The 27,894-nt window shown below is 50.2% G+C and overlaps 1 protein-coding gene and 1 non-coding gene across 6 annotated transcripts in view; both read left to right on the plus strand.

Moving 5' to 3' along the window:
- The window catches only part of CADM1 (cell adhesion molecule 1), a 334,381-nt gene that overhangs the window by 224,134 nt on the left and 82,353 nt on the right, over window positions 1-27,894 (plus strand). The window lies entirely within an intron of this gene.
- LOC114815339 lies at window positions 8,078-8,215 on the plus strand. The gene has a single exon (XR_003763102.1). It is a non-coding gene; the product is annotated as a small nucleolar RNA SNORA7 (small nucleolar RNA).

Genomic DNA, 27,894 nt, shown 5'->3' on the forward strand with positions numbered 1-27,894 from the left:
AAAACTTAATTAATTTTGGAATTTGTTGAGTGCTTCCTTTATGCCAAGCTTTCTACTGAGCATTGGATAGATACAAAATAATTCAGCGGGATGAAGTCCCCGTGTCATTTGGGGTTCGTGATCCAAGTAGCAGGAAGGGCAGGTATTAAATCTCCACTTTACAGCTGAGGAAATCGAAGGAGAGAGAGAAGGGAAGTGACGTGCCCAAAGTCACAAAGCGGGCGTATGGCGGAGCAGGATTGGAACCCAGCTCCTTTGACTCCCAGGCCCGGCTCTTCCTACTGGGCCGCGCTGCTTTCCTAGGCACTGACCGTAGGATTTCTCGTTGACTCATTGGCAGCTTTCTGGAAGTCCAAGCAGTGGGCTCCTCAATCGGTCGTATTTATCGAACACTTTGTGTGTGCGGAGTTCTGTACTAAGCGCTTGGGAGAGTACAGTACAGCAGAGTTAGTGGACACATTCCCTGCAACACCCTTGGCAACTGGCCTTCGAGGAGTCCCAGGCAGGGGGAGGCTGGGAGGTCTGCAGAGATGGGGGAGAGGGAGCGGAGGCTGTTTCCCTGCTAGAACTGCTGCTGCCTCCCCTCATAGACTCGAGTAAATTCATCCTTGTGCATTTTGGCAAGGTCCGGGTCGTCAGCGCGTAGCCAGGAGTGAAAGGGAAGGAAGGGAAGCGGAGAGCTGTGGGATTGTTGCGGGGAGGGCGAGGTTGAGAGAGCCCGGGAGGAAGCTTTCGGTCCAAGTTGAGTCGAGGCAAAACTGGAACCCACACACTGGTTTGGGGTTGTGCTTTTGGGGGGCTCCCGGCCACCCCTGACTGGAGGAGCACGCCGAGAAGAGCTTTGTACAGGCAGAGACTCCCTTCTGGGCAGTAGCATGGGGTTGGGATGAGAAGACCCAGGGGGACCCCAGCCGCACCCGGCAGGGTGTGGAACCGTGATATGACGAGGGTCTGGCCGCGTCCCAGTTGCTCCGGCCTCGGCAGGGCCTGAGGAGAATCGGGAGGCTCTAAGGTGGGGAGGGGGCCAGGCAACAGGGGGCCGTCCTGGTAAGTGGACCCAACTTGGGGTGCTCCGAATGACAGCCGAATGGCTCGGGAATCAGTTTGGTCATCTGGTCCTCTCTGTCCATATCTGTTATCCATAATCCCTTGTCAGCTGTGTGACTGTGGGCAAGTCACTTCACTTCTCTGTGCCTCAGTTCCCTCATCGGTAAAATGGGGATGAACACTGTGAGCCTCACGTGGGACAACCTCATTCCCCTGTATCTACCCCAGCGCTTAGAACAGTGCTCTGCACGTAGTAAGCGCTTAACAAATGCCAACATTATTATTATGTATTTACGGTAATGGCTATCTTCCCCTTTAGAGTTAGCTCGTTGTGGAAGGGGGGGATGTGTCTACCAACTCTGTGGTACCGTACTCTCCCAAGTGACTAGTACGGCCCTCTGCGCACAGTAAGCGCTCAGTAAATACCTAGATCGGTCGATCCAGCTCAGTGGTGTGTCAGCTAGGTCTTTGAAGGCAGGTGTTTTACCTCTAGAACCCAGGTCTTGCGACTCCCAGGCCTGTGCTCTTTCCACGCGACCCTTTCTGCCGCGGACTGGTTCTGTGTGATCTCTGACCCGCTGAGCCAGAATCCAAAGGGATGATTCTACCTGCGCTTAGTATAGGTGCTCTGCACACAATAAGAGCTCAATAAATACTATCGATTGACTGCCGAGGCAGCAGAGGGAGGCTCAGAGGGTGAGAGAAATTGCGATCGGGGATAGAGGGAGGGAGGGAGCGATCGCTGTGAGCCCGCTGCCTTTCACCAGGGGCCAGGTCTCCGACGGAGAGACAGAACTCTCCGGATGCGGCTCGGGTGACCGGGGGGCCACGTGACTGATCTAGATGGGGAGGCCACCGGGGAGTCGGCGTTTACCTCCACGCTCTGCCTTGAGCGGGCTTTGAACTTCTAATGAGCGGCATTGTGATTGCTAATGAGGATTATTAAAACGATTACATTCAGTAATAGATGTTCAGACTCCAGCCCCCCGGCCACCTGCTTCAACCCTGCCCAAACACCGGGTTGGCCCGGTCTCATGGCGGGGGTGTGGAAAGCCGGGCCGTTGGGAATGGGAATTCTTCAGCACGGGAATATTTGGCTCTGTCGCACCAAGATGGCCGAGGGACCGTCCGGTCTCTTAGCCGTGGGGCGGTCGGTGGCCGGTTCCTCCGGGGGTCCCGGGCCCGCTGTCAGAGCCAGGGTCGCGGGCTGGGTGAGTCAGGAGACCGACCCTACGGTTTCCGACTGCCATGCCCTCGCGTGGATGGTAATGAAGGTATCTGTTAAGCTCTTACTATGTGCCAAGCACTGTACTGGGCACGTGGATAGAGCATGGGCCGGGGAGTCGGAAGGATCTGGGTTCTGTTCTTGGCTCTGCCATTTGTCTGCTGTGTGTCCTTGGGCGAGTCACTTCACTTCTCTGGGTCTCAGTGATCTCATCTGTAAAATGGGGATTAAGACTGTGAGCCCCATGTGGGATCAGGACTGAGTCTAACCTGACTTGCTTGTATTTACTCCACCGCATAGAAGAATGTCTGGCACATAGTAAGTGCTTAACAAATACCATTAAAAAAAGCTAAGCGCTGGGGCAGATATATAATCATCAGGTTGGACCCGGGCCCTGCCCAACATGGGGTTCGCAATCTAAAAGGGAAGGAGAAAAGGTTTTTTATCCTCATTTTATAGGAGAAGAAACTGAGACCCAGGAAAGTGCCGTGTCCAAGGTCACCCAGCAGGCAACTGGTAGAGCTGGGATTAGAACCCAGGTTCTCTGGCTCCCAGGCCTGGGTCCTTTCCTCTAGGCCATGCTACTTCTTGTTTTTAATGAAAATTGTAAAGTATTTACTAAGGTTAGGCAGTGTACAGAGTGCTAAGGTAGATTCATTCGTTCAAGGTAACTTTCTCCTCCTCTAGACTGTAAACTCCATTTGGACAGGGAACAAGTCTACCCGATCTGTTAGATTATCCTCCCCTAAGGCCTTAGTACAGTGCTCTGCATACAATTAAGGGCGCAGTAAGTATGATTGATGGGTCAGGTTGAACACAGTCCCTGTCCTAGAGGGGGTTTACAGTGTAAATTGGAGGGAGGATTTAATCCCCATTTTATGGAGGAGGTAGCTGAGGCACAGAGAAGTTAATAATTTGCCCAAGGTCGCAGAGCAGGCAAGTGGCAGAGCCCAAATTAGAGCCCAGGTCCTCCGACTGAATTGTACTTTCCAAGCACTTAGTATAGTGCTCTGCACACAGTAAGCGCTCAGTAAATACAATTGAATGAATGACTCCCAGACCCGGGCACTTTCCAGCAGGCCACCCGTGATTTTTTTTTATCCCCACCTCCTTGCTGGACACGTCCACCATTTTGGTGTCCTCCCCAGCTGTCGCTGCCCATAAGACCGCTGATGTGAAGGAATACGACTCTGTCGTCTCTCGGGATCCCCTTGACCTGCCCGCCAGCAGCCTTTGGGGAAGACATGGGGGAGCTGCCAGCCTCTAATCTTCATCTCCTTTTTTAACCACCGTGGACCAAGGAATATTTCTCCGGTGCCTTCCCGGATTTGACTTCATCGCCATGTGTCCCAGGCCTGACCTCACGCCGGGGTCAAAGCGTGTCTTGGAAGATTTCACCCTGCATCTCTAGGTTTCCTGTCCTGTTCCTGTCCTCTTCCATCTCCTTTCTTATTTTTAAAAAAATGGTATCTAAGTGCTTACGATGTGCCCGCATTAGGGTACATACAAGATAATCAGGTTGGACACAGTCCCTGCCCCACTTGGGGCTCACAGTCTTAATCCCCATTTTACAGATGAGGTAACTGAGATAGAGAAGCAAAGTGCCCTGTTCAAGGTCAGGCAGGAGACAAGCGGCTGAGCCGGGATTAGAACCCAAGGTCCGTTGACTCCCAGGCCCGTGCTCTATCCAGTAGGCCACACCTCTTCTCCTCATAGGCCTGAGCTGTCGTAGGAGAATGTTTTCCCTCCTAAGCCCTATGGTGCTTATTGTCTGAAACGGTTTCCCATTCGGCGGCGGTTGCCGAGTAGATTTTTTAAGCAGAAATACAAATGCTTCTCAAGTAGAAATCAAATGCCACGGAGTGTGTTTAAAAAACTACCCAGAACCATTCAAACAGCCACTCCATAAAAAATTGGGGAAATGTCGGATTAATGGATACTAGCCGAAACATTAAATATTCACTCCCGGCCTCTTCTGAAGTGATACAAAAGCATCTTTTTTTAATGATGGGTAATGATAAAACACATCAATTTTAAATAACCTGTTGTCAGCGGGCTTTGCTCTGAAGCGTCGAGCTAGCAGGCTTGAAATTAAATACAGGCAGTGGCGATAACCAAGTTCCTTCTCCCCTTATCCTCGGGCAGTTACCTGTTGGTGGTGAGTGGATGCTTTTTAATATTCGCCAAGATCAGTAAATTGAAAATTACATCTAATGAGATCACATTTCTCTTTTCTACCACGTCTCTGATCGAGGGAAAACAAGGCATGTTGAGCCGTAAGTGGAACATGCCCCATTATCTTCTAATGTATTTTTGTTTTGTCAGTTGAGTGGGGCTGCATGCGTCCTTTTTAGAAGAGTTAAAATGAACCTGCAAGCAAAATACATCTCTCTCCAATAACCCACCTGACTCAGCCCTGCTCTGTGCGTGCCTGAGTGGTTGCTAGGCAACTGTACCACGTCGTCGGTGTCAACGTGCCAACACTAACAACCCCTCGAATTCTCAGGGCCCCTTGCCAGTCGGGGCTGCCCCGCGTCTCTCGGCCGACTTCCTCATGCGGCCGTCCCGGGGAGTGGAGACGGGATCGTCTCCCTAGCCCCACTCTCCAGATGAAAAGGTGGAGTCCCAGATGAGTTCGGTGCTCGACTTCTAACAGTTTCTCAATAGTATTTATTGAGTGCTTACTGTACGCAGAATACTGTTCTAAGCGCTTGGGAGAGTACCGTATAACAGTTGGTAGACACAATCCCTGCTCACAGTGAGTTTACAGTCTAGTGGGGAAGACAGTTTATATAAATAAATAAATCGCAGGTGTGTTCATAAGTGCTCAGGAGCTGAGGGAGGGGTGCATAAAGGGTGCAAATCCAAGGGAAAGGGTGATGCAGGAGGGAGGGGGAGAAGGGGAAATGAGAGTCTGGCGGGAAAGGCCTCTTGAAGGGGATGTGTCTTCAATAAGGCTTTGAAGGTGGGGCAAGTGATCGTCTGGCGAGTATGAAGTGGGAGGGTGTCGCGTGAGTGCTTTAAAGCCCATAGGCATTTCTGTTTGATGAGGACGTGGATGGGCAACCACTGGAGGTTCTTGAGGAGTGGGGTAACGTGGACTGAACGATTTGTAGAAAAATGATCCAGGCAGCAAAGTGAAGTATGGACTGGAGTGGGGAGAGCTAGACGGCAGGAGGCAGACTCTTTTTATGATAATAATAATGATCATAATTGTGGCATTTGTTAAGCGCTTACAAGATGCCAGGCACTGTACTAAGTGCTGGGGTGGATACAGACAAATGGGGTTAGACACAGTCCCTGTCCCACATGGGGCTAACAGTCTCAATCCCCATTTTCCAGATGAGGTAAGTGAGGCCCAGAGAAATGAAGTTACTTACCCAAGGTCACACAGCAGGCAAGGGGCAGAATCGGGATTAGTACCCATGGCCTCCTGACTCCCAAGCCCGGGATCTATCGACCGTGTCGTGCTATTTTGTTACAATGTCTGAGACACTGTCCTTAAGCGCAGGGGGAGATACAAGTTAATTAAGTCAGACACAGTCTCTGTCCCGTATAGGATTCACAGTAGGAGGGAGAATAGGTATCCCCATTTTACAGTTGAAGAAACTGAGGCACAGAGAAGTGAACTGGCTGACCCAAGGTCACAGAGCAGACAAGTGGCGGAGCCGGAATTAGAACCCGTGCTCTCTCCACTAGGCCACGTTGCTTCCCTTTCAATCAATCAATCAGTGGTATTTACTGAGTACACTTACTGAGTATTTAGTGTTTGGGAGAATATAATGCAACAGAGTTGGTAGACACGTTCCCTGCCCTCAGGTGCTTACAGTCTAAATGGGGAGATGGCATTTGTTAAGCACTTACTATGTGCCAAGCACTGTTCTAAGCGATGGAGAAGATACAAGTTAATTAGGTTGTCCCACCTGGGGCTCACGTGGGAGCTCGGACTAAAAGCTGACATCCAGAGCAAAGATCAGCATCCCCTTGACCTGTTGTTAACCTGCCCGAGGACCCGAAAGTGCTCCACAGGGGCCCAGTCCACGCGGTGGACGGTAATCGCCCGGAAGCATTGTGGGTCGGATAGCGCGCTGGCCCAGCGTCCGGACCTTCGGAGCCGCGAGTCATGTACCACTCAATTGGGGACCAAGCAAGAAAGGAGACTTTTTTTCCCTCGTCCCCGACTGTTTTGTTCTTCAAGGGACGAGTCTCCCTCGGCGATAACTGCCAGACTGCTGGGGAGAGGGAAATGGCTGTCTGAAAGGAGAGCTGTTACACAGTGTGCTGCCTCAGTCCACACCTCCTGCCCAAACATCGGGTCCAGGACCTGAGTTGAATTCAGTGTGAAATGTGACCGGAGAACCCGGGGACTCTCGCTGCTCGCTAGGCTGAATGCCGTTGCTGGCCGAGGCAATCGAACCAAATAAAAATGGCTACGGTATTTACCGAGCGTTTATCCACCGGCCATACCCCGGGGGAGGTAATAGGCTGATCAAATCAGACACAGTCCCCAGTCCCACACAAGGCCCACGGTCTTGGAGGGGGTGGACTGTCCAGTCATAAGGGACAGGCGAGTTTCGGGCCCGTCTCAAATACCTCAGTATCCACTCATTTCTCCCGCTACACCCCAGCTCGCACTCTTTGTTCCCCTCCTTTCTCATACCTGTCAGGCATTTACTCTCCCCCGCTTCAAAACCTTACTGAAAGCACAGCTCCTGCAAGAGGCCTTCCCTGACTAAGCCCTCCTTTTCTCTTCTCTCATTCCTTTCTGCGTGACCCTGACTTGCTCTCTTTATTCATCCCCTGTCCCAGCCCCACAACAGCACATATGTACATACCTGTAATTTATGTCTATTAATGTCTGCCTCCCCCCTCTAGACTGTTAGCTCGCTATGGGCAGGGAATGTGTCTGTTTACTGTTGTATTGTACTCTCCCAAGCCCTTAGAACAGTGCTCTTCACGCACTAAGCGCTCAATAAATACCATCGACTGACTGTCTGACTCAAGCTGATCAAATCGCTGTGCTTCATTCTTTCTCTGCCACTCCTCTCCTCTTACTCACCCCCTTCCCCATCTGGAACCTCCTCACCTGTCACTTTTGACCGTCCACCGCTCTCCTCATCATCCCCAAATCCTGAAATCCCATCCCTTCCAGGAGGCCTTCCGTGATTCATTTTTATTCCCCCAGCGTTCACTATAGCGATTCTCCGGCAGCTAAGCGTGAAGCCCTCACCACCTTCTGTAGGTCTTTGGAACGGACCGTACACACTCTATTGCTTAAAAGCTACCTCGTGCACATATTCCCGTTTTCTCCTCCTTCCCATCTGCCATTTATTTGAGTGTCTGTCTCTCGTACCAGATTGTAAATTCCTTGAGGGCAGAGATCATATTTTACTAATTCCCTCGTACTCTCCCAAGCGCTTAGACCGGCACTCTGCCCACAGCAGATGCTCGGTTAACGTTTTCTATCGATCCATCGATCGCAGTGCTGTACTTTGCATAGAACCACGCGCGCTCCCCCGTCCCTGCCGGTAGTGTTTCTGCTGGAAGTGTTACAGTCCTCTAAACTTAAGCTAATCGGGGCCAGGGAATGTGTCTTCCAACTCTGCTTTATTGTACTCTCCCTCGCGCTTAGCGCTGTGCTCAGTACACACTAAGGACTCAGTAAATACGATTGATGAATTACGGCAGTGGGTGCAACAAGAGAGTAGGCAGGTGGGGATACAGCAGCACACTGGAAGTGCAAGCGGGAATTTTTTTTAATGGAATTTGTTAAGCGCTTACTATGTGCCAAGTACTGTACTAAATCCCCTCTCAGGGTTGCACGTGGAGAGTTTCCAGTACTCTACCAGTCTCAGCTACAGGAGGAACAGTCAAGCAGAGGCCTATCCATTCCATTCCCAGTTTGGGCAGTGGCTAGGGAGTGGAAGGCCATCTGCTGCAAGTCAAAAATCACCTGTGCTGGGCAGCAGCGGTACGGGAGAGAGTCGAGGGCGGAGATTCGAGTTTACTGCGCGGACGGAGGCAACGGTAGACAAATTCCATGTTTTTACCAAGAAACTCTATGGATATATCCCCAGAACGATTGCAGATAGAGAGCAGGACGTTCTGGGAGAGATGTATCCGTGGTGTCACTATGGGTCAGAAATGACTCGACAGCATAAGACAAGACTGTACTAAGTGTCGGAGTAGATACAGGATAATCTAGTTGGCCACAGTCTATGTCCCACATGGGGTTCACGGCTTCAGAGAAGCAGCACGGCCTAGTGGATAGAGCACGAGCCTGGGAGGCAGAATGTCATGGGTTCTAATCCTGGCTCTGCCACTTGTCAGCTGTGTGACCTTGGGGGAGTCACTTCACTTCTCTGTGCCTCAGTTATACCTCATCTAAAAAAATGGGGATTGAGACTGTGAGCCTGCATGGGATTGGGACCGTGTCTAACCCAATTTGCTTGTGTCCACCCCAGCCCTTAGAATAGTGCCTAGCACGTAGGAAACACCTAACGAGTACTATTATTATTATTTAACCCTCATTTTAAACACTTTATAACAGTGAGGAAATGGAGGTCCGAGGAGGGTCGCAAGAGGGAGGAAGAGCAGGCATCCTGTCCCCATCCTTCCAGAACAGAAAGTCGGAAGCCCAGAGAAGTTAAGCAACTTGCCCAGATCGCACAACAAGCCATTGGCAGGGCTGGGACTGAGACTTGAGTGAGACCGACCCTGTGCTAATAACTATAATAATAATTGTGGTATTTAAGTGCTTACTATTTGCCAAGCGCTGTTCTATCCGCTGGGGTAGATGCAAGATAATCAGGTTGGATACAGTCCCCGTCCCACAAAGATAATCAGGTCTGATACAGTCCCTGTCCCATACGGGGCTCACAGTCTTAATCCCCATTTTGCAGATGAGGTCACTGAGGCCCAGAGAAGTGAAGTGATTTGCCCAAAGTAACACAGCAGGCAGGTGGCAAGGATTAGAACCCACGTCCTCTGACTTCCAGTCCCAGGCTCTTTCCACTAGGCCACGCTGCTCCCACTAGACCACAGTGGCTTCCTGCCGGTGAAATCCAAGGGGAAGACTCTTCCGCTGCCCACCTTACGAGAAGCTGGCACTGCCAGCCTCTCCCCCTCCATCATTTTTCAGCATCTGAAGAAGGGAGGTGGGCCAGGAGTGTCTTTGCAGGGCATCGGGTCCAGAGTCGTGTTACAGTGGAATAGGTGAGGTGAGAAGATGTGTAGCTGGGGTGCAGGAGTTTGTCCTTAAATCATGACTTTTCCAAGACAGCATTGAATGTGTCACTCGCTGGAGCTATCTCATTCTTTCTCCAGGCGATGTTTTGATAAATGTTGATGAGTTTATAACTGTAAAACCAAATGACATTTATAGCGTGATACACGCTTTACCCGTTGCATAATTATGTCTAATGGCGTGGCATGTAAAAGGCATTTACCATTTACTTTTGTTTAAAATGACAATGTAAACCCCCCGGGCTGAATTTTTTTTTTTTGTAGAAAGATAAAGACTTAATTAAAAACTAAACACAATTTATTTTTGTATCTGGTGTTTAAAGGTACCTCGCAGTTTTGTTAAATGCGTAATAATCAGGCTAAGATAGATCAGTGCCTTTCTGTAGGTTTTTTTTTTTTTCTTTCTTTGACTTTTGAAAACATTGCTGGACTCATTCAATTATCCACCCGGTATCTGGTAAGAGTCCTCGACTCCCTTTTCTAGTTAAAAGAGCTATTGGAAATTTAGTGCCGAATTGAATAATGTGTTCAGTTAATGAGGAACATTTAAGAGACATTTCTGAAATTTAATGTGGGAGCAAATGATAAATTACAAATGTGCTATTGGCACGCTCTCTGTCTTCAGGCAGAGGCATCTTGGTTCTCAGACTTGTTTATAGCAGTACAGAAACTTTTCCCCGATCGCCTTCTCCCGATGATCTGGATTCTCATCCCGTAGGCAGCCATTTTGCTTTAATCTTGGGGCTTCTCGAAGGAGGTTTAGGTTCCGTCTTTCTACCTTTTCATCAGAGGTAGAGAGGCAGCGTAGCCCGATGGAAAGAGCCCAAGCCTAGAAGTCAGGAGACCTGGGTTCTAATCCCGACCCCGCCACCGACCCTTCTGAGTGATCTCAGGCAAGTCCCTCCACCTCATCTGTCACTGGGGATGAAATGCCTGTTCTGCTTTCCCCTTGGACTGCAAACCCCTTGTGGGAAAGGGACCGTGTCTGATCTGACTTACTCGTCTCTACTGCTGTGCTTTTTAGTTGTGTTTTAAATGGTATTTGTTAATAGCTCCCTCTGTGCCAGGCATTGTACTAAGCACTGAGGTAAGTACAAGGTAATCAGGTTGGACACAGTGCCTGTCTCACATGATGCTCCCAGTGTTCATCCTCATTTTCCAGATGAGGTAACTGAGGCACAGAGAATTTAAGTGACTCCTACATCCCAGCTCGCACACTCCGCTCTTCTGGTGCTAACCTCCTCACTGTGCCTCGATCTCACCTGTCTTGCCGTCAACCCCGGCCCACGTCCTTCCTCTGGCCTGGAACATCCTCCCTCCTCCTATCCGCCAAACAATCACGCTTCCCCCCTTCAAAGTCCTCTTGAAGGCTCACTTCCTCCAAGAGGCCTTCCCAGACTAAGCCCCCCTTTTCCTCAGCTCCCCCTTCCCTCCATGTCACCCCGACTCGCTCCCTTTGCTCCACCCCCCTCTCCTCACCCCACAGGACTTGTTTATATATGTACATATCTATAATTCTATTTATATTGCTGCCTGTTTACTTGTTTTGATGTCTGTCTCCCCCCTTCTAGACTGTAAACCCGGCGTGAGCAGGAATTGTCTCTTTATTGCTGAATTGTACTTTCCAAGTGCTTAGTACAGTGCTCTGCACATAGTAAGCACTCAATAAGTACGAATGAATAAATGAATGAAGTGACTTGCCCAGGATCACATAGCAGACAGGTGCAGAGCTGAGATTAGAACCAAGGTTTTTCTGACTCCCAGGCCCATGCTCTATCCACTAAGCTCCGCTGCTCTCATGGCTTGACGGTGCTTGACACATAGTAAGTGCTTAACAGATAGCATGATAATAATAATAAAGATTATTATTATCATCAGTTGTAGCTATGCAGGTCTCCCCACACCGCCTCCTCTGGGCTCCTGAGCCGGTCGCAGAACTACCCTCTACGAAGCAAACCTGGTGTGGTGGCGGGCAATCTTTACACCCGTATTGACCGCCACCCCCCAGCCCCCAGCCCCCAACCCCTGGCCCCAATGTTGAGGGCTACCAATAGCCAGGGGCCAGAAGCCCACCTGCCAAGCTGTCCGCGGGCCTGCCGTGCCCCCCCGGCTGGGAGAGGACTCGCTTACATCTCTCTCCTCTCGTCGGCCGTTGAGAGGCTGCAGGCCAGAGGAGAGGGCTCTTGGCCCCACTCCTTCAACCTGCTACTAAGCAGCTGGTAGACAGTATTGATAAGTGGGATATTTGTTAAGCGCTTACATGTGTCAAGTGCTATTCTAAGCACTGGGATAGGCACCGGATAATCAGGGCGGATACAGTCCTCGTCCACCCGGGCCTCACAGTCTAAATAGGAGGGAGAACAGGGATTTAACCTTCATTTTCCAGATGAGGAAATAGAGGAACAGCTTGCCCGAGATCACACAGCAGGCTTTTTCCACAAGGCTAAAGATTTTCAGGGAGAGCCTGTGCCCCTCGTGATATTTCTTGGAGGTCAGTAGTCCTGGCCTGGTGGGAGGCAGCATGGTCTTGTGGGAGGCAGTATGGCCTAATGGAAAGTGCCCAGGTCTGGGAGACAGAATCAATCAATCAGTGGTATATATTGAAGGTTAGTCCTGAGCACTTGGGAGAGTACAGCAGTGTCAGTAGATATGTTCCCCGCCCAAAAGGAACTTACAGTCTAGAGGGGACAGAAGACGCAGGTTCAAATCCCGGCTCCACCACTGGCCTAATGTATGACTTTTGGCAAGTCATTTTACCTCTCTGGCCCTCAGTTTCTTTATCTGTAAAATGGGAATAAAATAGGTTAGTGAGCCCCTTGTGAGACTCTCCTAACTCTTAATCTCGTATCTACCCTAGCCTTTAGCACATCATATGCACTTAATAAATGCTGTTTTTTATTACTTTCATCGTTGCATTTATTATGCTAAATGCCATGAAGAGGTGGTGCGTGTGTTTTAATGGGTCTTGCTATCCGTTCGCCCAGGTCAGTACCAGGGTCACACAGCAAGCGATCAGAAATACCACCAGGGAAGCTGCGTGGTAGAGTGGATAGAGTACCGGCCTGGGAGTAAGATGGACCTGGGTTCTAAACCCAGCTCCTCTGCATGTCTCCTGTGTGACCTTGGGCAGGTCACTTCACTTCTCTATGCCTCAGTTACCTCATCTGTAAAATGAGGATTAAGAATGTTACTCCCATGTGGGACAGGCACCGCGTCTGACCTGACTAGCTTGTATCTACCCCATTGTTTAGTTCAGTGACACACAGTAAGCGTATAGCAAATATCATAAATAAAAATATCATTGATTTATCGATAGACTGGATGGGAGGATCAGCAGGAATCTAGACCATAAGCTCATCTTGGGCAGGGAGGAACGCGGTAGCCAATTCTGTTGTATTGTTCTCTCTCAAGCGATTAGTACAGTGATCTGCTCATAGGAAGCACTTCATAAATGTGACTGATTGAATCCAGAGAGGTTTTAGGGGAACGAGTCTCTTTCCCAAGCAGTTCAGTGCGTGCAGTAGGTACTCAGTAAATACCACAATTCTTACTTTTTAGTAGAAGAGAGCTGGGTAAACTCTTCTATCTCTTTTTCCCTGCGGAGGAGAGAAATGTTTGCACACAAGTAGAAGCTCCTGTGTATCCCTGGGTTGGTGAGAAAGAAGTATTTGCCCACTTGTAAGTAAACATTGAATCGGGACTTTGCGGAGCTGGCTGAGGGAGGAGGAACAGCAGCAGAAAGAGCTTTGTAATAAAAATAAGAAGAATAATTGTGGTATTTAAGAACCTACTATGTGCCAGGCACTGTACCAAAGGTTGGAGAAGAAACAAGATAATCGGGTCGGTTACTGTCCTTGTCCCCCATTGGGTTCACAGTCTTAGTCTCCATTTTACAAACGAGGAGAAACAGTCACAGAGAAGTGATTTGCCCAAGGTCCCACAGCAGACAGTCAGCGGAACCAGGATTAGAACCCAGGTCCTCTGATTCCCGGGCCCGTGTTCTTTTCTCTAGGCCAACCTGCCCCTCTAGGCCGCGCTGCTTTCTCTCCTTCCTCTCCTTGTAGAACTGTCCTTTCTGTTCCTCACCAGGTTTTACCCAATAAAGCAAATTGTGAAGATGCAGCAAGGAGGCAGAAGAATTCCGGAAGAAACAGGGATGGAGTGGGGCCCGGGACTTGGAGGGAATAGATTAATATTTATAGGCATCAGTATTGGTCTCTTACCACCATTTATAATTCCAGCGGTGGCAGATTGAGGGCTGAATCAACATTTTTTCCCCCCTCTATAAAATCATAAATACGGTAAAGTAGCACTCCGAACCGCCTTTATCAAAAGGATAAATCAGGACAGTTTGTGTTGCGGGAGAGACTTAAAACTTATAAATCTGTTGCCCTCTAGGCTCCTATTCATCAAAGTGTCTGATATGAAATCTGGACTAAAGGCTTTTGTTATTATGTACCTGTTTATTCTCTCTGGGAAGTGTAAACGGGAAGAAGCGGTATCGTTCGGAGTGCACCAGCCTGCTCTCTTTATAGAAGGCGCACCTTTCTCCGAGGGATTTGGGAGAGACCGAGCCCATCGGTGGTACTTACTGAGCGCTTACCGTATGCCGAAAGCTGTACTGTGCACTTGGGAGAGTACAGTACAGCAGAGTTGATAGACGTAGCCTCTGCCTTGGGGAGTTTACGGTCTTTCTTGGACCCTCCCCCCCGGCCCCAACTCTGGACCTTCAGGATCTGGAAGGAGAGAATCCAGCAGATAACGGTGTGACCACTCTTTGTCCGGGTCCTGTAGTCCTTTCCCCGGGCAAAGGACGGTGGACTGTGAGCCTGTCATTGGGCAGGGATTGTCTCTATCTGTTGCCAAATTGTACATTCCAAGCACTTAGTACAGTGCTCTGCACATAGCGCTCAATAAATACTATTGAATGAATGAATGGAAAGGACTGCTCTCCGTTGCCCCCTCAATCGGAAGGGCAAACCTGAGTCGATTAGCGGGTGGTGGTCATGGAGAAAGGCAAGGATGGCATGAACAACTCTCTGCACCAGCAGGGCCGAGGAGCATCGACCAATCCATCAATGTTATTTATTGAGTGCTTATGGTGTGCAGAATACTGTTCTAAGCGCTTGGGAAAATACGATGCAGTTGGTAAGCACGTTGCTTGCTCCCAAGGAGCTCACAGTCTAGAGGAGCATGTAGGCGATTCCACTTTTCGGAGGGCAATGGTGGCTCTCTAGCCACTGGTGGTCATAGGGGAGGGTGGTCACACAGCAGACCAGTGGTGGAACTGGGATTAAAACCCAGTTCCTTCTGACTTCCAGGTCTGGGTTCTATCATCTATGGGGTCGGGAAGGGGAAGCCCAGGCATCCCCCCGTATCAGATGGATCCAAAACCTCGTCCCGGCTCTGGCTCGATGAAGACCAACAGGGTCATCAGTGGAGCTGGGAAGCGAATCTGCTGATCTGATAAATGGTTCCGGGCTGCGATATAGTCTTTGCCTGACCTCATTAGCTTGTATCTACCCCAGCGCTTAGTACAGTGCCCAGCATACAGTAAGTGCTTAACAAATGCCGTTCCAAAAAAAATCCTTAATTTATATTAATTTCTGTCTCCCCCTCTAGACTGTAAGGTTACCGTGGGCAGGGAATGTGCCTACCAACTCTGTTGTATTATATTCTCCCAAGCACTTAATACAGTGCTCTGCACAGAAAGTGCTCAATAAATATGATTGATTGATTTACTGACTGACCTGGTGAGACGCCTTCCATCCCAACAGTTGCAGGAAGTCTTTGTTCAGGAGAGAGCCCTGGGTTTTACCATGGGGCAAGGAGGTGCCAGCATGGTATGGGGGACCGGGGGTTTGAAAGAAGGAGGTGCCCCTGGAGCTCTTGTAGTAAAATCTTTCACCTCCTGTGACTGAAGACCCTCTCTTCAGAGGACAGGAGGGTAGTCATCAAACCTGGAGAGGAAGACCCAAGTCAGCCCCCAAGCCACCTGGGCCAACTTCTCTAGAGCGAGATCCAGTCAGTCAGACATGTTTATTGAGCGCATAGTGTGTGCAGAGCACTGTACTAAGCACTTGGGAGAGTACGATATAACAATAAACAGACACATTCCCTGCCTACGATGAGCTTACAGCCTAGAGCGGTAGACAGACATAAATAGAAATTAATAAATAAAAAAATGCAGATATTTACCTGAGTTCTGTGGGGCTGGGCTGGGGGATGAATAAAAGGAGCAAGTCAGGGTGACTCAGAAAGGAGAGGAGAAGAGGAAAGGAGGGCTTAGTCAGGGAAGGCCTCTTGAAGGAGATGTGCCTTCGGTAACCCAAAGGCCAGCCGTGGCCGGTCTCAGGTGAGGCAGCCCACTGTCCCAAGTCTGTCAAAAGGGAATGAAATGGACGGCGAGCTCCAAGGGGGACTGTTCTAACTCCTAACGTGGCACGTACCACAACGCTTAGCTCGTAGTAAGTGCCTAAAAAGATTGAGCCGTAGTATCCAGCCTGGTTTCTCCACATGCTTGGGGATGACTGAATGTGCGGGAGACCTCCCCCCTCCCAGGAGACCCCCTTCATCCCTTCCCGCCTAGTGTTGCTGCTGAGTGCTCTGCACATAGTAAGCGCTCAATAAATACTATTGAATGAATGAGTGAGAGTCCCTTTTCAGGGAGAACATATGGAGGCCATGTTGGTTTAGGAGGCTTGGATAGAGCGGCTTCAGCGGAGCTAACAGCTCGCTAGAAATAGGGCGGGACCACTTTCAGATGGGCAGATCACCTCCCTGCTGCTTCAGAAAGGGTGATTTTTTTTTTCCTTCTTTCCCTGGGTGTGCTGAAATAGGAAGTGGTTGTTTGATTTATCTCCCACAATGATGTGGTATTCTCTTCCTAAGTGATGTTTCATTCGCCAGCGAGGTACTGTAAATTTGTACTGAATATGTAAGTAAATATCCCTCCAAGAGCCGCACACCGGCTGGCCTCATCCGAGTCGACGCCGTCGGAACGGAGCTCCGGGCTCTTGGAAGAGGCTCAAATCCCCGAACGTGTCGGTATCCGGGGGAGGCGAAGGCGGCCCCCAACCTGGCTGAGAAGCAGCTTGGCCCAGTGGATAGACCACGGGCCTGGGAGCCAGAAGGACCTGGGTTCTAATCCCGGCTCTGCCCCTTGCTGATGATGATGATGATGGTATTTGTTAAGTGCTTACTGTGTGCCAGGTACTGTGCTATTGTCTCCACATGGAGTTCACAATCTTAATCCCCATTTTACAAATGAGGTAACTGAGGCACAGAGGAAATGACATGACTTGCCCAAGGTCACACAGCAGATAAGCAGCGGAGCGGGGATTAGAACCTGGCCGTCCTGACTCCCAGGCCCGGGGTCTCTCCACTAGGCCCCGCAGCTTCTCTGTGATCATTATTATCATTATTATTTAGAAATTTAGATATGTCCACCTCGCTAGTGGCTCGGCGAGGAGATGGCGAGCACGAAGGGGGTGGACGGGAGTGGGGCCCCGACAGCAGGCCGCGTCCCGCGTCCCCGTGGAGGAAGGCGCCAGATGCTGGAGAAATTAGCCCCGGGAGCAGCAATGTCAGACTCAATTTGAGAGTGTAACTCTCCAATGTTAAATAGGAGGCACAGCACCTGCCCTGGGAAGCCACAGCTTCATGCTGCCCTCGTTGGCATGGGAACATCCATGGGCACACAGAAGGGCTGGCTCAGTCGCAGGAGTAGGGTGAACTTGGACGTTCAAACCGACAGAAGGTTCCCAACTATTCAGGCTGATGTTCAGGGTGACGTGGCATCCCCTCCACACGTGGTCATCTTGAATCTCCCCAGCTCTCGGGCAACCCCTGGGCACTTAATAAATACCACTCTCCAATCCTTATTCTTGTTTTCGCTCGCCAGAGCAACGGGTGCCCAGGAGTTGGACCGGTGAAACGGATATGGGAAAAATGGCTTCTAGAGTCCTGTCTGCTGGGGCGAAGCTAGATTGAAAATTAAACATCATAAAATCTCTAAAAGTAGTTTCTACCAGAACAGAGAATGGTTCCGGCTCTCCCTTCCACCAAGGCTGGCAACTCCGGAGAGGAGTGAGGACCAACCCCTAAGGCATCATGGGAGGGATGGGGCAGAGGTTGGTTTTCCTGATTTAATAGTAAGAGTAATAATTGTGGTATGGTGTATCTTTGTGCTAAGTACTGGACTAAGTGATGGGTTGATATATTGTAAGTATTATACATATATACATATATATATACACACACATTGTGGGCAGCAATGTGTCTGTTATTATTTTGTATTCTCCCAAGCACTTAGTACAGTGCTTTGCACAGAGTAATCACTCAAAATACAACTGAACGAATGAATTATATGTATTACATGTAGAAATATATCTAAAATATCAATCAAAGATATTTACTGAGAGCTTACTATTTGCAGAGCACTGTACTAAGCGCTCGAGAGAATACAATACAGCAGATATTATAAGTAGATCAGACACAGTCTCTGTCCCCCAGGGAGCTCACAGTCTAAGCAGGAAGGAGAACAAGGATTGACTCTCCGTCGAACAGTTAAGGGAATTGAAGTGTGAAGAAGTAAAATGAGTTGCCCAAGGTCACACAGCGGGCAAGGGACGGAGTCTGGATTAGAACCCAGGTCTCCTGACTCCCGCCCCTGGGCTCTTTACACCGGGCTCTTCAGAGGCAGAGCAAGGCTCGGGTAAGGACCCTCAGCCTCCCCCCGGCCCATCCAGGGCTCGGAAACTCCGGCGACGGATTCGTCCTGCGCGTCCACGTCGCCCGCGCTACCCAACCCCGGCAGGGACCGCTCCGGAGCTCAACCTGCCAGCCGGCCGATAAGCTCCCCTCGATCGGGAACCGGGCGGTGTTTGCGTTGGCTAATTGTGTGTGCAAAGCCCCAGGTGGACACACGACGCTCTCTTGCCCGGGGAACCAGCTACCAATCAACCTTCAGATGTTAATAAAACAAGTCAAGACAGACAAAGGAAATTCCATTTGTATTTTAAACTCCCAATTCATCAGGGTCTCCTCCTTTAGATCTAGTGTGAGAGTGTCCTTGGTAGTAATGTAGCTGGAAGAGAAAATGGAGATAAAAGAGCCATTGTCTTAGAACGGCATTAATAAAAAATGAGTGTTGATCCTAATTGAGTATTAGTTAAACAGGCGGGTGGAGGCAGCTGGCTGCTGGGACCGTCTGAGTCGGTTCGCTTTGGACTCTAGCTCGTTCACGTTCTCTTCTCCCTGCCGACCTCCCTCTTCCTGGCACACCTGGGAAGGGTTAATTAGGAGTTGAGAGAAATCCGTCCGAAATCCAGTCCCTTCTGAAGCGGGCCCACCGGAGATTGGAGACGTTGGGCTGGACGCGAAGTCCACTTCGCTCCGGAAAGACCCTCCTCACTCTCATTATGGCCATTCTACTGTGGGTCGTGGGGCTTCGTTATTTGCCTCTTTGACTTTGGCCCAGATTCTGGGTCTGGTAGCCAACACCCGCAACTCTTTAATCCTCTTCCTGAATCATTCTGGCAATTTTGCGGAGTTCCTTTCTCAGGCAGTTCCCCCTCCGCCCCGCCCCTTGACAAGTAGTTTGGCCTAACGGAAAGATCCGGGGCCGGGGAGTCAGGGAATCTGGGTTCTGATTCCGGCTCTGCCACTTGCCTGCCATGTGACCTTGGGTAAGTCACACCCCTGTGCCTCTATTTCCTCATCTCTCAAATGAGGATTCAATACCTGTTCTCTCTCCCCTTTACATGGGACGGGGATGTGTTACCCGATTGACTTGTTTCGACCTCAGCCCTTCGACATATAAGTAAGTGTTTAGTAAATGTCATTAAAAGCAGCATCATTGCTAAATGTCATCGGAGAAGCAGCGTGGCTCAGAGGAAAGAGCCCGGGCTTGGGAGTCAGAGGTCATGGGTTCGAATCCCAGCTCTGCCACTTGTCAGCTGGGTGACTGTGGGCAATCACTTCACTTCTCTGTGCCTCAGTTCCCTCGTCTGTAAAATGGGGATTAACTGTGAGCCTCATGTGGGACAACCTGATTATCCTGTATCTACCCAGCACTTAGAACAATGTGCTGCACATAGTAAGTGCTTAACAGATACCAACATTATCATTATTATTATTAAAAAAAGAAAACCTCTCTGAGGAAGCATCTTCCAGTTTCCAGAACCTTCAGAGTGAGGGCGTGTTTTGTTCTTCATCCTCTGCCTCCTCACTTGGATTAAGCCCTTCCCCAACTAGGCCTCATTTTCTCTTCTCCCACATCCTTCTGGTCACCCTTGCACTCGGATATGTGCCCTTTATTCACCCCTCCCTCGGCCCCAAGCCACTTATGTACAGATGCATGATGTATTTATTTATATTTATGACTGTCTCCCCCTCTAGACCGTGAGTTCCTCGTGGGCAGGGAATGTGTCTACCAGCTCTGTTATATTGTACTCTCCCAAGTTCTTAGTACAGTGCTGTGCACACAGTAAGTGGTCCATAAGTAAGATTGATTGATTGATTGATTGGATGTAACCTAATGCAGAGCTTCGGATCAGGTGAAGCAGCACAGTGTAGTGGATAGAGCACGGTTTTGGGAGCCAGAAGGTCATGAGTTCTAATCCTGGCTCCGCCACTTGTCTGCTCTGTGACCTTGGACAAGTCACTTCTCTGTGCCTCAGTTACCTCATCTGTCAAATGGGGATGAAGACTGTGAGCCCCACATGGGACAACCTGATCACCTTGTATCCTCCCCAGCGCTTAGAACAGTGCTGTGCACATAGTAAGCGCTTAACAAATGCCATAATTATTAGTATTATTCTCTGTGCCTCAGTTACCTCATCTGTAAAATGAGAGTTGAGACTGTGAGCCCCACGTGGGACAGGGACTGTGTCCAACCCGATTTGCTCGTGTCCACCCCACCGCTTAGTAGAGTGCCTGGCATACAGGAAGCACTTGAAAAATACCACAGTTAGGTACCAGGGGTCAGACAATAGTCAAACCTAGTCCCTGCCCACGAGGAGCATATGGTCTCATGGAGATGCCAGCAGAGGTATATGAACCGGGTTAAAAGAACGTGAGTGGAAAAAATAAGCCCAATTGTGTAAATCAGTGGCAGCTATGCACACTCTGAAGAAGAGCTGCAAATGAACTCCGGGCTTCCTCTTCTAGTGTTGTCTAGTGTGGACTAACCACTGCCATGTTTTTGTAGTTCATAAATATCACAGGCATCATAGTGCATACCGCCTCCCCCTTTCTTTCCAACTTCCCTCCCCTACACATTCCATAACAGAATCAATTATTCATTGGTGTTTAGTGCGTGCTTGCGGTGTGCAAGCCACTGTGCTGAGCGCGTAAGTAAATACAGTGCTACCTAGACTGTGAGCCCCACGTGGGACAAGGACTGTATCTAACCTGATTAACTTGCTTTATACCCCAGGGCTTAGAACAGTGCTGGACATATAGTAAGCACTTAACAAATACAATAAAAAGAAGATAAATCGAGCAGTGGTTTTCTTTGAGCACTTACGGTGTGCAGAGCGCTGTACTAAGCACTTGGGAAAGCAGAATACAACAGAGATGGTAGACATGTTCCGTGCCCATAAGGAGCTTACAAGTCTCGAGGTCTGAATGAGAACATTTTGGTAATCCCGAGAGTACCCCTGATTGCCACTGATGCCTTTGGCGGGAATTGAGGAGGAGGAGTTTGAGGTGGCAAGAGACCTGGGTTCTAATCCAGGCTCTCTACCACTTGCCTGCTGTATTACCTTGGGCAAGTAATTTACCTTCTCTGAGCCTCAATTTCCTCATCTGTCAAATGCAGGTAAAATACCTGTTCTCATTCATTCAGTCGTATTTATTGAACACTTACTATGCGCAGAGCACTGTACTAAGTGCATAGAAAGTACAGTTCGGCAACAAATAGAGACAATCCCTACCCAACAACGGGCTCAGGTGGGTCAAGGTCGGTGTCCAAACTGATTGTACTGTATCTACTCCAGTGCATATCGCACAGGGCTTGGCACATCTAAGCGCTTAATAAATGCCATCATCATTGATTATTTAGCATCTCTTCAGGAGGCCTGGCCATCTTGTGGATGTGACTAGCAAGGCTAGTCAGTCTTATTTATTGAGTACTTACCAGGTGCAGAGCACTGTACTAAATGCTTGGGAGAGTATAGTATACCAATAAACAGACACAGTCGCTGCCCACAACAAGCTGACAGTAGAAAAGGGACCATTAGCCACAGTCATCCCCCTCCCGTTGACCTCAGCAGCCAGGCGGCCTCCAGCCAGGGAGAGTGGGGCGACCGTCCCGGAGGAAGAAATCTGCCCTGAAGACGGGCGTGATTGTGGATTCTTTTTTTCTTTTTTGGTTTGTTTGTACAGGATTTGTTAAGCACTTACTATGTGTCAGTCTCTGTACGCTGGGGTAGATACAAGCTAATCAAGTTGGACCCAGCCCATATCCCACACAGGGCTCCATGTTCATTTTCCAGATGAGGTAAGTGAGGCGCAAAGGAAGCGAAATGACTTGCCCAAGGTCACACAGCAGATAAGTGGCAGAGCTGGGATCGGAACCCATATCCGTTGACTTCCAACCCCCCGCACTTTCCATTAGGCCACAGCGCTTCCCTGCCCCGAAGCCTCCCGGCTCGGTCGGAGCCCCACCAGGGCGACCTCACGACCCTACCCGGTCGCCCCCCCCGGCCTTGACGCACACGATCAACTCCTCTCTCCCTGACCTGCTTCTCCGGCTCTCCGCGAGCCTTGTTTACCGGGCTTTTCTTGGGGTTTGTGACAGATAAGAGCCGTATTGATTCTCGGCATCTGCTGGCGGTAACCTTTGAAAGGGCAGGCGATGCATCACCATAGAATTTTATCTATCAATATCGGAGTAATAGAAAGACAGGGATGACATCTAATCACAACACTGCTGACAGATCATAAATCTGAGCTGATAGGGGCCCGGTAATGGGCAGTGGAAAAAAAGGACAAGGATTAACATCGGGATAAAGTCGGGGGAATGTTGGGCTGGAAAGAAGACTGTTTGACCAGGGCAAATAAAATTAAAAAAAAAAAATCCTTCAGGAAAGGGTTGCTTGCCTTCCCTGGGAGATTAGGGAGAGGGGACAGAGAGAGAGAAAATGAAAGAGAACAATTATGAGAACTAGACTGTAGTTCCTTGAGGGCAGGGATCGTATCTACTAACTTAGTTGTACTCTCCCAAACCCAGTCCAACTCTCCGCACAGGGAAGCACTCTATAAATACCGTCGATTGACTGATCTGTCGGCTGGAATGGCAGTTAGTGGCTCGGATCTGAATCTTATTATCCATTAGGATGGAGAACGTTTGATGTATTGTGTAGTGGATCAGCGCGGATTAATCGATCGATGGCATTTATTGACCACTTACTGTGTGCAGAACACTGCACTGAGCACTTGGGTGAGCGTAAAGGAGTTAGTAAGGACAATCTATGCCCTCAAGCTTTCAATGTAGAAGTGAGCTTTCAAGCGAAAGGTCTATACTGCTTAAACACTTGGATATACACCCCGGCCCCCCAGCATTTTCATCCACAACTTTATAATCTGCTGCTTCCTCTCTCTCTGATTCATTTTAATGCCTGTCTCATTGGGATTGTAAGCACCTTGAGGGCAGAGATTGTGACTCCAACTCTACTTAATTGTAATAATGATGGTATTGTTAAGTGCTTACCATGTCCAGTCACTATACTAAGCACTGGGGTAGATACAGGCTTCTGAGGTGGGTCACAGTCCCTGTCCCACTTGGGGCTCACAGTCTCAATCTTCATTCTACAGATGGGGGAACTGAGGCCCAGAGAAGCGAACTGACTTGTTCTCAGTCACACAGCAGACAAGCGGCAAAGCTGGGATCAGAACCCACGTCCTCTAACTCCCAGGCCGTTCTCTATCCGCTAGGCCGTGCTGTTTCCCAGGTGTCTCCCAAATAATAATAATAATTATGGTATTTGTTAAGCATTTACTATGTGCCAAGCACCAAATGTTCAATACAGTGCTCTACACACAGCCATTGCTCAGTAAATACCACTGAATGATTGACTGAAAGGGGGGGATGATTTGCTTTGCCTATTTCTCTGGTCATTTACTATTTCCTCCTCCATTCCCAGACTTCCAGTACCCGCCTCCCCAACTTCCAGACTCCCAGAGTAGAGCCCTGAGCCAGGTTCTCACATCTTTGCCCAAGACAGTTCCCGCTCCAACCAGGTCTGGGCAGACCAGCAGCTTTCCCCCTGCTGCTACCCAGGCCTGGACAGCCCTGGAGAGCGGGGTGAGATGCCCAGGAAAACCAAGGTCTCTGTTTCGGCAGTCCCACTCGCCAAGCGGGAGATGACATGTATCTCCCCCAGGGGCATGAGCCTAGTGGAGTCATGAATCGTAAAGCAGTGTTGCCTAATGGAAAGAGCCCGGAAGTCAGAGGACCTGGGTTCTAATCCCAGCTCTGCGCATGCCTGCTGTGTGTCCTCGGGCAAGTCACTTCACTTCTCTGAGCCTCGGTTACCTCATCTGTTAAATGGGGATTAAGACCGGGAGCCCCATATGGTACAGGGACTGTGTCTGACCTGATGACTTTGTATCTACCCCAGTACCGAGAACAGTGCTTGGCACACAGTAAGCGCTTAAGAAATACCACGTTGGTTATTATGAGCCGGGTGGCGGGCTGAGCTTGGCTCCTAATCGGCCGAGCGGATCTCTAACCTGGAGCTCATCTGGACTCCGCGGGCTCGCTGGACCTGCCGTAAACCCAGCCGCCGAGGCCCGGGAGAGTCCAGCGTTTCCCCGGTTAATTTTCCAAAGGGCGCTTTCATACATCACCGGCTCGCGGCCGGAGCGGAGAATAGCGCGACAATTTAATAACGTGAATGGGGTCTGTTGGATTCTGCAGAGAAACGGTCTTCCTCAGGGCCCAGAATATATGGTCCCGGCTGCCGCCGCACTCCCGGTATTTTTAATCAGTTTCGTGTTTTTATTATATCCCGAGTACAAGGTGTTACAAAAGAGTGCCCGGCGTTGGCAGGCGTACAGAATTGACAAATCAAAAAGTGAATAGAACAGCAAGGAGCCCATTAGGGGTTTGCTTTTGTACAGGAAGAAAACGCCAAGGATCACGGGGCGGGGAGGGGGAGGCGAAGGAGGTGGAGCTTCCCTCTCTCAGCCTTGCATTGGAGTAGTTGTCGTATCAAAGTTCTGCCAGCGCTGGTGCTTTTTCTGCAGCGATTCCGACCGTGCCCCGTGGTAGTGATCGGACGACGTCTCCAACGAATGCGTAATTTACCTGCACCGAGTGGCTCCCGGGACTTCCCATAAATAGAACAGCTTTTTTAAAACGTCAGACACTCGGCACATCACTCCGGACCGCTGCAGCGGACTCACACGGCGGCGGACGGCTGAGAGAGCCACCTGAGGGGCAGCAGAGGCCTCTGGGAAGGTCGGCCATGATGGAGGCTGGGACGTCTGTCCGGGACAGAGTGGGTGGTGGGAGCTGTGGAAGAGGAGCAGTGTGGCCTAGCGGATAGAGCCCGGGCTTGAGAGTCAGAAGGACCTGGGTTCTAATTCCGACTCTGCCTCTTGTCCGTTTTGTTACCTCGGGCAAGTCACTTCACTTCTCTGGGCTTCAGTTAGCACCTCTTTAAAATGGAGATTAAGACTGGGAACCCCATGGAGGGCATGTAATGTGTCCAACCTATCTTAAATTTACCTCAACGCTTTGTACAGTGTCTGGCACGTAGTAAGGGTTTAACAAATACTATTTGCAGGGGAAGCTGTGGTTTTCAGGGGAAGGGCCGGGCACCTGGGGCTGGGTGGGTTGTGTCCACTGGGGCAGGTAGTGTCTGCTAGCGTGGGCTCTTGGCAACTGGAGATGGTGGCGTTTGGAGTGCCTCCCCTGAGTCTTGGCTTCCTTGCTTTCCTGCGTGTCGGCCCATCCTCTGAGCTGGAACAAAATGGGTGGAAATGACTGCAGTAGGTGGAAACCGAACCGGAATCCATTGCCCCCGCTGCCTTGGTGTCCAAGGCCCCGGGTAGGGGGTATCTCTCGGTTGTAGACAAATAGGTGAGCAGCAGCATGGCCTGGTGGATAGAGCGTGTTCCTGGGAGTCAGAAGGACCTGGTTCTCTTCTCAGCTCTGCCACTTGTCTGCTGTGTGACGTCGGGCAAGTCACTCCACTGTTCCTCAGTTACCTCATCCATAAAAGGGGGATTGGGACTGTGAACCCCCTCTGAGACAGTCCTGATTAGCTTGTATCTATCCCAGTGCTTGGTAAGGTGCCTGGCACAGAGTAAGCACTTAACCAGTATCATTGGAAAAAAGAAAAAGAAGGTTGAGGGCCGTTGCTGGGTTTTGGCTCCAGGGGAAAGGTTTTATTTTGGGGGGTTTTTTAATGGTATTTGTTAAGTGCTTGCTATGTGCCAAGCACTGTACTAAGCGCTAGGGCAGATACAAGGTCAGACACAGTCCATGTCCCACATGGGGCTAACATTCCTAATCCCCATTTTACAGATGAGGTAACCGAGGCACAGAGAAGCGAAGTGACTTGCCCAGGGTCACACGGCGGATAAGCGGCGGAGCCGGTATTAGAGCCCAGGACCTTCTGGCTCCCAGCCCCGTGCTTTCTCCACTAGGCCACACTGCTTCTCCAACATTTACTATATTCCAGGGAGTGTACTAAGCGCTTTTTCCACAAGCAGATGAGGACTAGAGCCCAGTGTCTCCCTGCAGGTCAGCCGTGTTCGGCGGCAGGAAATAGAGACAGATTCTTTATCCCGCTACCCGCTACCTGCTTCCCCTGAGCCAGAGCCGTGTAATTGAAGCAGCTTGTCTGGATAAGCTCTTCTGCTCCACCGCCGTCGGAGGCCTCGGTGGGCAAGGGAGCCCGCTCCTGCCACTAGAACCACTAGAATGGACATTCCCGGAACAGATGCTCAGGTGCCCGTGGACGTACCTTGTCTTGCAAGTGTCTACCAACAGAATTGGTAGAAATGATTCACGTTTTCAAGGAGCTGACAGAGAGAGAGAGAAAGTCAGTCAATCTCATTTATTGAGTGCTTACTGTGTGCAGAGCAATGAACTAAGCACTTGAGAGAGGACAATATAACAATAAACAGGCACATTTCCTGCCTACAGTGAGTGTACAGTCTAAAGCGAGAGAGAGAGGGCTAGTGTGAGTTTGTGTGTGTGTGTTCGAGAGCGAGAACGAACAGGTGGTGGCCGCTTGGATGGAATCAGTTGGGTGGGAGAATGCCAGCCTAGGACTAGGACAAACCTCACCCTCAGAGTAGGGGCGAGAGAGCAGGAGGCCCCTCGCTTCTTGATTTTCCTCGCTCCCCACAAACCCAAGCACCTCAAGATGGCGGTTTAGGCCCCTCCGTTTCCAGTAGGCCCACTCAGAGAGCTAGCCAGATGGGATGCTTTGCGCTCCTGCTCGAAGGGGCCGGACTCGGCTTACGGAAGGCTGCCTGCGGCTTGACTGACAGTCGGCGGGGCCCATCCAGAGTGTCATCGTCGCCAACACCCGGGTTCCCGCCGGGAAATTGCCTTATGGTAGGCCGCGAGTGCTCAGCTTCATGGTAAGAAAGTGTAACAGCAACACTGCAGCATTTCGTGGCAGTGATGCCCAGAAAGATCCAGCTGTCCCCTGAGCCACCCTGCTAAGAAACCTTTTTAATAACAACAATAATAATAATTCATAATTGTGGTATTTGTTAAGGGCCTACTATGTATCAGGCACCGTACCAAGCGCTGGGTTAAATACAAGGTGATCGGGTTGGACACAGTCCCTGTCCCACATGGGGCTCCCCTTCTTAATCCCCATTTTTACAGATGAGGTCACTGAGGCAACAGAGAAGTGGAGTGACTTGCCCAAGGTCACGCAGCAGACGGGTGGCAGAGCTGGGATTGGAACCCAGGTCCTTCTGACTCCCAGGATTGCTCTATCCAATAGGCCACACTGCTTCCCTAAGCAGCTGCTTTAGAAGTCCTGACAGCCGTCCTCTCCTCCCCGCTCCCCGAGCCTCTCCTTCCCCGTCCCGTGCGCACTCTGGATCTTCGCTCCAGACCCCCTTTCGGCCGTGTTCCAGCTGGCACGTTTCTTTACTCCCTCGCCCTGGCTGCTTAGGCTCGCTCTCGTTGGCTCGAAAAGCGACCGGGGAGAGGCAGCGAGAGAGAGACCAGTTCTGGCAGTCGAACTGGATTCCCCCCGACTGTCAGTATTAATGAATGCCCTTGAAGCCGGCTCCGTAAATGTCTCCAGTTGGAGTTGCGGCCTTTAGAGAGGAAGGATCTTTCAGCAGAACCCAGAAGACTCTCTCTAAATACCAGGCCCGGCACTTAGGCAGCG

Source organism: Ornithorhynchus anatinus, chromosome 11 (assembly GCF_004115215.2).
Source record: "Ornithorhynchus anatinus isolate Pmale09 chromosome 11, mOrnAna1.pri.v4, whole genome shotgun sequence".
NCBI lineage: Eukaryota > Metazoa > Chordata > Mammalia > Monotremata > Ornithorhynchidae > Ornithorhynchus > Ornithorhynchus anatinus.